Genomic DNA, 12,135 nt, shown 5'->3' with positions numbered 1-12,135 from the left:
AACAACTTTAAAAACAATCCTCAACAGCTGTTTACCTAATTTAAATTAAACCATTTATATCATGTAAATAATATATATATATATTTGAATCCATTTTTTATGAGCACTCCTCATATATGATCTATGGATATACCCACATACAGACATACAACACAAAACAGAAGTGTGCACACATAACACAATACATACAACACATAACATAATAGTAAAGGCCTTGTAGCTTTTCACAGGTGAAATCTCCATTGCAATGTTTAAAAACTCCACAGTCAAAAAATAGAACTGATCAGAAAATCATTAACCTAGGTATGTATGAGCTCAAAAAATAAAATAGAACTTCATGATGTGGGAAAAGGCAATAATAAACTAGATATTGAAAAAAGCATCCTGATTACCACCTGGGTTTGACCCTTATTTGGATATCCCATCCTTTTTCCTGTAACTTGCATATTGGGTCTGAAGGTATTTCCACAAGTAAGCCCCAAGGTTTTTTTACATTTGAAATAGGCTTTAATGGTGTTCATTATTCATTAGCCTCCAGGTGTGGGGAACCACTGTTGCAGATGTAAGAATAGCCAAGTTGGAGCTCTGGATATCAGCTGTTATGGATTTGAGTCAAATCATAATCTTTTTGGTCTGTAGAAATTGCTTTGGTTAGTCTCTCTAGAATGCAAATCGGCTGCTGTTCTAACTGTGGAAACACACAAACAGAACCCTGACTCCAGACAATCACTGGGTCAGGACCTTTCCATTGTCCTGTTAGAATATCCTTCAAAAGTACCTTGGGCTTATGTACATTTTTTGGACATATATGACTTTCCGCAGCACTAAGCCCTGATAAATCCAAATTTTAAAAGTTTAGAGTAAAAAGGGTTATTTTAAGTTTATCTTTGGGGGATATATACCCCTTCCCAATTCCCTCTTTTTGCTTTAATAAGTACATTTAAATAGTTTGATGAGCTCTTTCCACTATGCCTTGTCCCTGTGGATTGTATGGGATTCCTGTTATATGAGTAATGCCAAATGATGAGCAAAATTGTTTAAAACAGGTAGTTATATCCAGGGACATTATCTGTTCTTAACTGTTTTGGAATGCCCACAGTGGCAAAATTTTGTAAGGAATGAGCTATAATATCTTTAGTTTTTTCTCCGGCATGAAGGGAGCCCATCAAAAATCTGGAAGAAGTATCAACTGTAACATGCAAATATTTTAATTTTCCAAATTCTGGCAAGTGTGTGATGTTCATCTGCCAAATATGGATAGGTATCAATCCTCTAGGATTGACTCCAAGATTAACTTGTGGTAAAAAGGTCATACAATTTTAACATTGTTTTATTATATGTCTGGCTTGTTCATTAGTTATTTTACAGTGCTTTTGTAAACTATAAGCATTGACATGGAACCTTTTATGAAAATTTGTAGCTTCTTCTAGTGTAGAGAAAATATGTATGTCATGTGTAGTTTTATCTGCTAAATCATTGCACAAACTAAGGGCTCCAGGCAATCCTGTATGTGCCCTGATAAGTCCTATAAAGAATGGATCTTTTCTGTCCCAGATTAGACATTGTATATTGGAAAACAAAGAGAAAACAATAGAGGAAGGAGAAATCCTACCAGCATCTTCAAGGGATGCTATAGCATTAACTATATACTGACTATCAGAAAATAAATTAAATACAGAATCTCTAAAAATCACAAAAGCTTGTAAAACTGCATTAAGCTCTACCTTTTGAGCTGATTGTTTGGGTACTAAAAATGTAAAAGTTTGATCAGGGGTAACTACTGCTGCTGTACCATTATTTGACCCATCAGTGAATATATTTGGAGAATTCATGATAGGTGTTTTTCTTGTCATTTTTGGACAAACTACAGGATGTGAGGACCAAAAAGACAACAAAGGATTAGATGGTAAGTGATTATCAAATGAAACATTAGATTTACACATGATTATTGCCCAAGTATTTAACTCATTAGCTAACTCATCAATTTGATTCATGGTATATGGAGTAATAATTTTATTGGGAGAAATTCCAAACACTCTCTTTGCTGCTTTTATTCCTTTGAGTATTAATTGTCCTACAGCCTCAGGATATCTAGTAAGAATAGTGTTAGGAGAATAAGATAAATGTATCCACAATAATGGACCTTCTTTCCAAAATAGTCCTGTAGGAATATTTTTGTTGGTAGTACAATAAATAATAAAGACAAACTTATATCAATTCTATCCAAATTCTTATTTTCCATATACATTTGAATAACTTTTAATGCCTTTCTTGCTTCAGGAATTAACATGCAGGGTGAATTTGGATCTGATGGACCTTTTAAGATATCAAATAAAAGTCCCAATTCTCCTGTTGGTGCCGCAGTCTGGCTGGGCACAAATGCCGCAGTCTGGCTGGGCACACAATCACGAGCCACCACACAGCTTGTAGATTCAAACAGCAACTCTTTATTCCCGAACTCACACCAGCCGTCTACAATCACGTTCTGGGGAAATCCACGTTCTCTGCCCAAATCCACCTTCTCTGCCCAAATCCACCTCCACTGGGCTTCTATCTCCAAAATATACTGTCTGAATCCCGTGAGAACTCAAGGGGAACTCAGGCAGCAGGATACGCCCTATTCCCGGGAGGAATAATCTTAAACCTTAAACCTGGAACCTAAACTGGGAACGCCCTAAACAGGATTATCTTAAAACCGGGAACACCCTAATCTGCCTTGGTCCTTGAGCAAGGTCACCTACATTCAATGTCGCTGCAACATGTCAGCAACATGGGGTACGCTGGCAAGGAAATTGTCATACCTACTTGGCTAATGGCTCCCAGCATCTCCCCCCTTCTGATTAATTAAACAACAAGCAATGTGGCTTAAGGACCGTGCCTGGTAGGTTGTCCAATTCAACATATGGTTCTTACCCGTCATCGGAAAACTGACCTTTAGGCGTCAGCCTCCTGTCTTAGGTTGATACCACTGCAATTGAATCATACCCGTCACTGACTACCGGTCCAGCATACAGCCATACTTGTGGATAGGTCTATGCACCAGTGGGGGGGTGAGGTTCTTTGCCTCACCTCTGTTGGCCCCCAAATTTGGCCTTGGTGCCAGTGGGGGAGTGAGGTTAATGTGGCTTATGGACCGTGCCTGGTAGGTTGTCCAATTCAACATATGGTTCTTACCCGTCATCGGAAAACTGACCTTTAGGCGTCAGCCTCCTGTCTTAGGTTGATACCACTGCAATTGGATCATACCCGTCACTGACTACCGGTCCAGCATAAGCCATTGGCCCCCAAATTTTAGACCATCACTAGCAGAAGGGAGGAGGATACAGAAATGCCACGACACCAAGCCAATTGACGGCTCCTTGGGAAAAAATTGCATCACTGGTGACACCATCAGCAAAGATATGTCAGCACTACCACAATTAACATGGGGTGCGCTGGCAAGGAAATAAAAATTGCATCACTAGTGACACCATCAGCAAAGATATGCCAGCATTACCACAATTCGCTGCACCAAACGATAGTTACATAGTCCAGGCAAGTTCTGCAAGCAGTTCAAAGCGGAGGAATCTATCAATATGTCCATTTCCTCCCAAAGTAAGTTTCCTCCCAAAGTAAGTTGACTCTTTGATTGAGCATTACTTGTTGAGTTCTTCACCGGCACTGGGATGGAGATAGGAATTCTGGCAATGATGCTAAAGAGACATTATCCTGAAAAGAATTATTAAATATAATGAAAAGGAAAGGTGAAAGTAAACAAACAGATCTGTTAACCTACTTTAAAAACAATCCTTAACAGCCTTTTACCTAATTTAAACTAGTAAACAAACAGATCTGTTAACCACCTTTAAAAACAATCCTTAACAGCTGTTTACCTAATTTAAATTAAACCATTTAAATCACGTGAATAAAAAAATAATAATAATTCGGATCCATTTTTTCATGAGCGCTCCTCATATAAGAAATATGGACATACGCACATACAGACATACAACACAAAACACAAGAGTGTACACAAACGTACAACACATAAGAAAATAGTAAAGGCCTTGTAGCTTTACCTAGGTGAAATCTCCATTGCAATGTTTAAAAACTCCACAGTCAAAAAATAAAACTGATCAGAAAAACATTAACCTAGGTTTGTATGAGCTCAAAAAATAAAAATAGAACCTTATGATGTGGAAAAATGCAATAATAAAATAGCTATTGAAAAAAGCATCCTGGTTAATCACTGTCGCAGATGTAAGAATGGCCAAGCTGGAGTTCTGGATATCAGCTGTTATGGATTTGAGTCAAATCATCTTCTTTTCGATCTGTAGAGACTGTTTTAGTTAATCTCTCTGGAATCCAAATGGGCTGCTGTTCTCCCTGTGGAAAAACACAAACAGACCCCCGACTCCAGACAATCACTGGGTCAGGACCTTTCCATTGTCCTGTTAGAATATCTTTCCAAAGTACTTTAGGCTTATGTACATTTTTTGGATACATGTGTCTTTCCGCAGCACTAAGTCCTTATGAATCCAAATTTAAAAAGTTTAGGGTAAAAAGGGTTATTTTAAGTTTATCTATGGGGGATATATACCCCTTTCCAATTCCCTCTTTTTGCTTTAATAAGTATGTCTGTATCTAATAGTTGTCTTAGCTTTTTGCATTTTCTATCTGTGTAATACCTTACTTGACATTTTCAACCATTTTCTATCTTATTTCTATCTTCTAGTTTTTTGTTTTTTTTTTTCCTAAGGTTTGTATTTTTACCCTTAGTTGCTTATTTTCCTCCTAGTTTTTTTTTTTTTCCCTATTTTGTGGGTTTAAAATTCTTGTCTTCATACATCCTTTCTATCTTTTTACATCTTCTATATCTTTTTTCTTTTTAACTTTCTATACTTCTGTCTTTAAAGTTTTTCACTTTAAATTTTTAATCTTCTTTATCTAAATATCTTTTATCCTATTATCTTCCCATTTTTTTAAGCAATGCCTTTAAGATTAACTAAGCTTCTTTCCTCCATCATGAAGGCATTTTAACCACCTTCAATTTAACCTTTTAAAGCCTTCCAATTATCATCTATACTGTACTTATAAATGTACTTTTTCACCACCTACAGCTTCACTCTTTTAAACAAGGCTTAGATTCTGTTTAAATCGCTTTAATGTTAGTTTACATGGCTGCCCTTCAACCAAAGGCTTTTTTTTAAACTCCATTGAGAAGCTTTGTCTCAATCTGCCATGTACAAATACCTTTTTCTTCTTTCTTCCTTTCTCAAGCTTTTAAAGTAAGTCTAGTTTCCTCAAAATCTTTTTAAACGGCATTTTACAACTTTTTACTTTACCACACAGAGATTATCTCATCTAGAAACATTTCTTTTTCCTTTAACCTTTTATATTAAAATATATTTTCACATCTTGAATCTTTTTCTATCTCTTTTTTAACCGTTAACCCTTTTTATAAATTCACATTTTGAAACAACTCTTATAAAATTTCTGATTTAGACAAATTACTCCACTTTAATAAGATGAAAGACTTTCATGTTTTTTATGATACTATAATACTATAATTGAAACCCAACTGAAAATTTTTCTACTCTTTGTATATAAATTACACATGATAGAATCTTAACACTTAGTAACCTTGTTTTAGCAAAGACACAGACCAAAGCAATATTAAACATTTTTCCATTCACCAATTTATGAAAACACACATAATGTTTAAATATATTACCTTATGGAACTTAATAAGTAAAGAGTACTTGATTTCATATTTAGTGGTTGATATTTTAACACTTTAGCTTTGTAAATTAATCAGATGTCTGTAAAAACCAAATCTTAGACAAATGTAGTAAACAGAACTAGCCATCTCTTTCTTGAAGAAAAATCCTTCTATAGGATACCATGATGGTCCCATTGATATACTTAATAACTCGTCTTTAAAAAGCCATGGGATACATTTTTGTACTGTATCAACATATGCCCTAATTGTTCTTGGTCTTACTGGGGTGCCTCCTTCCTCTAACAATTTATCTTGCTCGGAGGCGAACAACTTCAAACCTTGAGTCAACCATTTTCCCCAGTTTGCCTGAGAAAGTTCTAGGAACAGGCAAATTGAAATAAAAACAAAATAAATCAAAACAATAACACATTGTTTTTTGAATTGGTCACCCATTCTTTCGCTCTTCCTCAGGGGCCAGCAATTTCACTTACCTCCAAGCTTTAGAAGTTCCCCGTACGGGCCACCAAATGCCGCAGTCTGGCTGGGCACAAATGCCGCAGTCTGGCTGGGCACACAATCACGAGCCACCACACAGCTTGTAGATTCAAACAGCAACTCTTTATTCCCGAACTCACACCAGCCGTCTACAATCACGTTCTGGGGAAATCCACGTTCTCTGCCCAAATCCACGTTCTCTGCCCAAATCCACCTCCACTGGGCTTCTATCTCCAAAATATACTGTCTGAATCCCGTGAGAACTCAAGGGGAACTCAGGCAGCAGGATACGCCCTATTCCCAGCAGGAATAATCTTAAACCTTAAACCTGGAACCTAAACTGGGAACGCCCTAAACAGGATTATCTTAAAACCGGGAACACCCTAATCTGCCTTGGTCCTTGAGCAAGGTCACCTACATTCAATGTCGCTGCAACATGTCAGCAACATGGGGTACGCTGGCAAGGAAATTGTCATACCTACTTGGCTAATGGCTCCCAGCATGTTGGTATGCCTAGGTGAGGCCTTATCCAATTTATGTCTCCCAATAACTTTTGGAAGTCGTTAAGTGATTTGAATTGATCTACTCATATTTGAATTTTTGGTGGATGGACCATGGTTGAGGATAATAGAACTCCTAAATAATTAATTTGAAAATTTTATTGTACTTTATCTATTGCTATCTCTAGATTATAATTTTTTAATAAGTTTGTAAGTGTGGCATAGCATTCTAGCAATGTGTTTTATCTTTATGTGCTAACAATACATCATCCATATAGTGAAATATATGTAGTTCAGGATTTTGACTTCTAAGTGGCTGGATTGCTTTGTTAACATAAATTTGACAGATAGTTGGGCTGTTAGTCATCCCTTGAGGGAGAACTTTCCATTCATATCTCTGATTGGGACCTTCATGATTCAGTGCAGGGATAGTAAATGCAAAACGTGGACTATCCTCAGGATGAATTGGAATTGAAAAAAAAAAAAACAATATTTAATATCTATAGCTAAAACATACCAGGTTTTTGGCAAAGCAGACAATTGGGGAATCCCCGATTGAGCAGGTCCCATAATAAACATTTCATTATTAATGGCTCTTAAATCTTGCATTAATCTCCATTTTCCAGATTTCTTTTTGAGGACAAAAATGGGAGTATTATGGGGAGATATGGAAGGTTGTATATGTCCCTCTGCTAATTGTTATTTGACCAGGTCATGGGCTACTTGTATCTTTTCTTTAGTCAGGGGCCACTGAGGAACCCATACTGGTCTTTCTGATTTCCACATAATTTTTATTGTCTCAGTGACCCCTTCTGAAAACCCAATCCATGTCTATTTATCACTTGATCTATTTGAATTGGTGCTGCTATACCTTGTTCTAGTTCTCCTAATATTTTTTTTCTTTCCTAAAACCTTGTCTAGACCTAATAGTGGGTGCATTTGGATTTATTTTATTTGTTAATGTCAAACCTAATTGATCTAGGACATCTCGTCCCCATAAATTTATAGGAAGATGATCCAATACATATGGCTGTATAGTTCCTTCATATCCTTCAGGATCCTTCCAATCTAATACCATTGCACTTCTATGGGGATTAGTCGCCACTCCTAGGCCTCGAAGCATTTGAGTGGCCTCTTGTAATGGCCAATGTTTTGGGCATTCTTGACAAGATATGATGCTAAAGTCTGCAGCTGTATCCAGTAGCCCATTAAATTCATGTTCTTTAACATTTAGTTTTAGCATGGGGTGAGAATCTAAATTTAAAGACAGTATAGCCCAATGTACACTTGTGGAGCCTAATCCCCTGGGACCTCTTTCTACAGTATGACTGGAAAATTTATCATACAGGGTGGGTATTATTAATAACTGTGCTATTCTCTCTCCTGGTGAAATTAGTGATATACCTCTAGGAGAACTAGCTATAATTTTTATTTCACCTTCATATTTGGGATCAATTACCCCAGGATTTATCATAAGTTCTTTTAGAGTGGAAGAACTATGTCCCAATAATAAGCCTACTGTTCCTTGGGGAAGAGGTCATTTTACTCCTGTGGGAATGATTTGAACTCCCATCTCTGGAGTTTGTACTGCTCTGGCGGAGGTGCAGATGTCCAACCCTGTGCTCCCTCTGGTTTTTCTGGTGAGGGATCTATTGGAAAATGTGTCCTGGGCACTACCCTGATGGTGTTGCTGGGTTCCTCCATTGCCCCGTATATTTGTGGTTGTGGGCCCCAGAGCATTGCCCCCCCCCCATCCATTTTTTGGCAATGAAGCCTGATGCTTTTCTCCATGATACCATGGGTAAGCCCTGGTTCTTGTCCGTTTTTTGATAATGGAGTACCATCTATGGTGGTTTGAGAATGGCATTCATTAGCCTAATATCTCCCTTTACGGCATCATGGGCAAATACCCGGTATTCTACTCCTTTGATACCTAGCTTGTTTAAACCCTCTTCCTATGGGGAAACTCCTTTTAAAATGTCCTGTTTGTTCACAATTGTAGCATGTTTTCAGCCTGGCATCTAAAGCCTGTTGTACTGCAGCTGCCAGGACTTGCCCTTGTTCATTAATGTCTCTATATAATTTAATATATGTGTTTAAATCTCCATGTTTCCATGGTCCAATGGCCTCCTTGAACCATCTGTTTGCTTGCTCAAAGGCTAGCTGTTTAATTAATGGCATTGCTTGCTCTCTATCCCCAAAAACTCTGATAGCTGTTTAAATAAGCCTATCTACAAATTCAGCATAAGGTTCATTAGCTCCTTGTATTATCTTAAATAATTCACCTTGTAAATTTCCATGTCCTTGTAAAGTCTTCCATGCCATAACTTTATCTGCAGCAATTTGTGAGTATATAGCAGGATCATATGCAATTTGTTGCAGCTGACCCACATAAGGTCCTTTTCCTAACAACATATCTAGATTTCTCTGAGGATAACCAGGTGCTTCATTTCACCTAGCCGTCACCATGCAAAATTCCTCATTGGCAACCTTCCATAACAGGTATTGTCCTCCATTTAGCACAGCTTTACACATACTAGTCCAATCTGCTGGCGTCATCTTCGAGTTGGTAATGGATTCGACCAAGCTAATAGTGAAGGGTGCTTGAGTACCATAGGTTGTTACAGCCTCTTTTAGCTGCTTCACTGTTTTGAAATTTGAAACATGGTGATTTCGCTGTCCTCCTGCAGCCTCAAATACAGGGCATGCTAATCTTTGAGGTCCTGTCTCAGGATCCCATCTATCAACTATGGGGGTTGAGGGCCACTCAGCATATGTTGTCTCCATAGGCGGAGCTATTGGTTGGACACTTATGCCCTCTGGTGAAAGAAAGGTGCTAGTAGCAGCCTCCTGTTGTAACTTTTCCCCTGATAGATTTTTCTGCTCTAAACTTTCTTTCCCTTTCTGACTATCTCGAGAAGCCTCCTCTTTTTCCTGATCTAACATGTCTTCTACCATAATCTGAACTGAAATCTTTGGACTAGGAAAGAAAAATCGTATCATCATCCACAATGGCAATGTGCCAACTGGCAGAGTTCCTGGGTTTTTCTTTTCCCTGTACCTTAAATCTTCAACATGATGGTCCCATTGTGATATATTCAACAGCTCCTCCTTAAAAAGCCATGGGCTACATTTTTGTATTGTATCAACATATGCCCTGACTGTTTTTGGTTTTACTGGGGTGCCTCCTTCCTCTAAAAATTTACTTACCATTATTTCAGTTTGTTTTTTGCTAATTTCTAACCCCATATTTCTGCTACAAGGATAACGCAACTTAAACAGATGCTCAGAACAAATCCGAAGCAAAACAAAACAAAAACTGAACAAAAAATTGTTGTATCAATTTTCCTATTTTTTTTTTTTTTTTTGAAATGTATATTCATGGTCTATCTCTTTCTCTTCCTCAGGGCCGAACAACTTCAAACCTTGAGCCAACCATTTTTCCCAGTTTGCCTGAGAAATTTCTAGGGATAGGCAGCTTGAAACAAAAACAAAACAAATCAAAACAAGAACACATTGTTTTTTGACATGGTCACCCATTCTCTCACCATCCCTTAGGGGCGAGAAATTTCATTTACCTCCGAGCTTCAGGTGTTCCCCACACAGACCACCAAATGCCGAAGTCTTGCTGGGCACGAATAACCGAGCTGCCACAAAGCCTTGTAGGATCAAACAGCAATTACTTTATTTCAACACTCCCCGGCACTGCATGTGTGCTTTTCCACCAATGCCACCCAAGAGGTGCTTCTAGAAATCCCTCCTCTGGCACTTCCCCAAACAATGGAAACTCTCTGGGAATCCCCGCAAGAACTCCAAAGTAGCATGAGAACTCCAAAGTAGCAGGCATCAGAGGCAGCAAGAGCTGCCCCATTGCCCAACAGTAAAGGTAAAATATACAATACAATCAATCCAGCATCACAGCAATTATATATAGCTTAACTCAAATCATCATCTCAATGGTTCACTGGCATCACCTTTCAAACATTCCCTCTGGCAAATACCAGGTGTCCTTCTGACCCGCTGTGGCTCTCAACATTTTGTGATGAAATAGACAAAGACACAGCCCTGAGTTCCTTGTATTTTGTTGATTTCATTAATAGTAGAATACCTATTGAGAAAACAAAAATCAAAACAAAGCAAGCAATGGAGCAAAATCTAAGGTGTTGATGGCTGATGGGTGTCCCAGGAGCTGTTGGGACTTTACCACATTCCACACAATGCCAGGGGCCACCACATCTCTCATGAGAGGAGGGTGTCTTCCAATTCATAGGATTACTTCTTCTCACTGCTGATCAGAACCCCCATTCACCCTGAATGTCTCAGGGCACCCATATGCCAGAGGATGGGGTTTACTGGTCTTCCCATTTTGAGATAGTACGTTTTGAGATAGAACACCCAGAGGCACAGACCACCTCCCTAAAGTATCTGGCTGGGCCATAACTTATAACAGGTTCACCATGATTTAAAGGGGCAGAAATCACTCTGACATCATGTGAGGTAACAGAACACAGCAATTATGAAAGCAACAGATTTATGGATAACATAAAAATATCCAATAAATATTAATTTATTTATATAGTCTTACTGCCCTTAAACTTATGATAAGTTCTTTTCTTTCTTTTTATGCAGTGCTGGGGATCAAATCTAGGGCCTCAGACATATAAGACAAGTGCTGTACCAACAAGCTACATCTCAGACTGAACTTTAATTTGAATTATATGATTCAAAATAAAAATGATCCAAAAAAAGACTGCAAATGACTGAAAACGCAGCTTTAACACATTCTCCTACACACTACAAATATTTCATTATTGATGCATCTTCCATTCCACAAATTCTGTGCTATTAATGGACTTTTTCTTCATCCTTTTCTCTCTAGGTTTTCTAGCCCATGTCAAGAGCTGGGAGGGAGAGTCATTCATATTTCCACACGGTTTTCATGGAAAAAATTCTTCAGGATGTCCTGGGGACATTTTGGCTTCCTATGTATTTCCAAGAAAACTACTAGCTGACACAATGAGCTGAGCACTATAAGTGCCATTATCAAAATCCATCTGGACAATGAGGATTTTACATCTGACTGTCTTCATTAAGCTGCTTCTGAAAGAAAAAGGGAATCACCCAAGTGAGTCCTCTGTCCTAAAACATGGGCAGCCACAGCTCAGGAAGCTAAAGTAGGAGGGTCACAAATTCCAGGCCAGCATCAGCAACTCAGAAAGACCCTATCTCAAAATTAATAATAATAAAAATTAGGGCTGGGGATGTGGCTCAGTGGTAGGGCAGCCCTGGGTTCAATCCCCAGCACAAGTGAAACAAAACAAAACAAAAACATGGATCACAACACTCTACAAAATGAAGGGAATCACAGGCCATGCAGAACCCAGCATTCAGGTGGTGTCTCCCTCCACAAGGTGAGGATGCAATTCACTGGAGAAGGAA

The 12,135-nt window shown here is 38.3% G+C and overlaps 1 pseudogene; it reads right to left on the bottom strand.

Annotated features, from left to right (window-relative positions):
* Nucleotides 1-12,135, bottom strand: part of LOC114082151 (E3 ubiquitin-protein ligase RNF213-like) — a 65,132-nt pseudogene that overhangs the window by 8,595 nt on the left and 44,402 nt on the right.

The sequence above is a fragment of the Marmota flaviventris genome, chromosome 16 (genome assembly GCF_047511675.1).
Source record: "Marmota flaviventris isolate mMarFla1 chromosome 16, mMarFla1.hap1, whole genome shotgun sequence".
Lineage (NCBI taxonomy): Eukaryota > Metazoa > Chordata > Mammalia > Rodentia > Sciuridae > Marmota > Marmota flaviventris.
Note: the sequence above shows the minus strand (reverse complement) of the source record. Positions and strands in the feature narration are given on the sequence as shown.